Genomic DNA, 1220 nt, shown 5'->3' with positions numbered 1-1220 from the left:
CCTCCTCCCTCCTTTCGGTCCCGGGGCGGGAGAGGCGTCCTTTGCAGGCCAGAGAGTCTTGGGAGCGTTTGGATGAAGCCAAGGAGCCCCCATCTCTCGTTATCCACCACCGGCCAACCCCTTCCCCTACCCCCCTCCATGTATTCCTCCGACAATCCGGCTTTCGGCTGTTGTGTCCAGGCAGGGCGGGAACCGAGACCCTCCTTCTGACGGTCGCTCAGCGCAGCAGCGGCCCTCCCCGCCTGAGACCCCCGGTCCTGAGCCCGACTCTCCGACGGTCGCTCAGCGCAGCAGCGCCCTCCCTCCTGAGACCCCCGGCCCTCCCCTCTGACGGTCGCTCAGCGCAACAGCGGCCCTCCCTCCCGAGACCACCGACCCTTCCTCTGACGGTCGGTCAGCGCAGCAGCGGCCCTCCCCTCCTGATACCCCCCGGCCCTCCCTCTGGACGGTCGCTCAGCGCAACAGCCGCCCTCCCTCCCGAGACCCCCGGCCCTCCCTCTGACGGCCGGTCCGCGCAGCAGCGGCCCTCCCCTCCTGAGACCCCGGCCCTCCCTCTGACGGTCGCCAGCGCAGCAGCGGCCCTCCCTCCTGATACCCCCGCCCTCCCTCTGACGGTCGCTCAGCGCAACAGCGCCCTCCTCCCGAGACCCCCAACCCTCCCTCTGACGGTCGGTCAGCGCAGCAGCGGCCCTCCCCTCCTGAGACCCCCCACCCTCCCTCCTCTGACGGTCGCTCAGCGCAGCAGCAGCCCTCCCCTCCCCTCCTGAGACCCCCGGCCCTCCCTCTGACGGTCGCTCAGAGCAGCAGCAGCCCTCCTCCTGAAGACCCCCGGCCCTCCCTCTGACGGTCGTCTCAGCACAGCAGCAGCCTCCTCCTCCCCTCCCTGAGACCCCCTCCCGGCCCTGAGGCCGATCCTCCCTCTGACGGTCGGTCAGCGCAGCAGCAGCCCTCCTCCTGAGACACCCCTGACCCTCCCTCTGACGGTCGCTCAGCGCAGCAGCGGCCCTCCCTCCTGAGACCCCCGGCCTCCCTCTGACGGTCGGTCAGCGCAGCAGCGGCCCTCCCCTCCTGAGACCCCGGCCTCCTCTGACGGTCGGTCAGCGCAGCAGCGGCCCTCCCCTCCTGAGACCACCGGCCCTCCCTCTGACGGCCGGTCAGGCGCAGCAGCGGTCCTCCCCTCCTGAGACCCCGGCCCTCCCTCTGACGGTCGCTCAGCGCAG

The sequence above is a fragment of the Pseudonaja textilis genome, unplaced genomic scaffold (assembly GCF_049901715.1).
Source record: "Pseudonaja textilis isolate UNSWEBS1 unplaced genomic scaffold, rPseTex1.2 PTEXSCF23, whole genome shotgun sequence".
Taxonomy (NCBI): domain Eukaryota; kingdom Metazoa; phylum Chordata; class Lepidosauria; order Squamata; family Elapidae; genus Pseudonaja; species Pseudonaja textilis.
Note: the sequence above shows the minus strand (reverse complement) of the source record.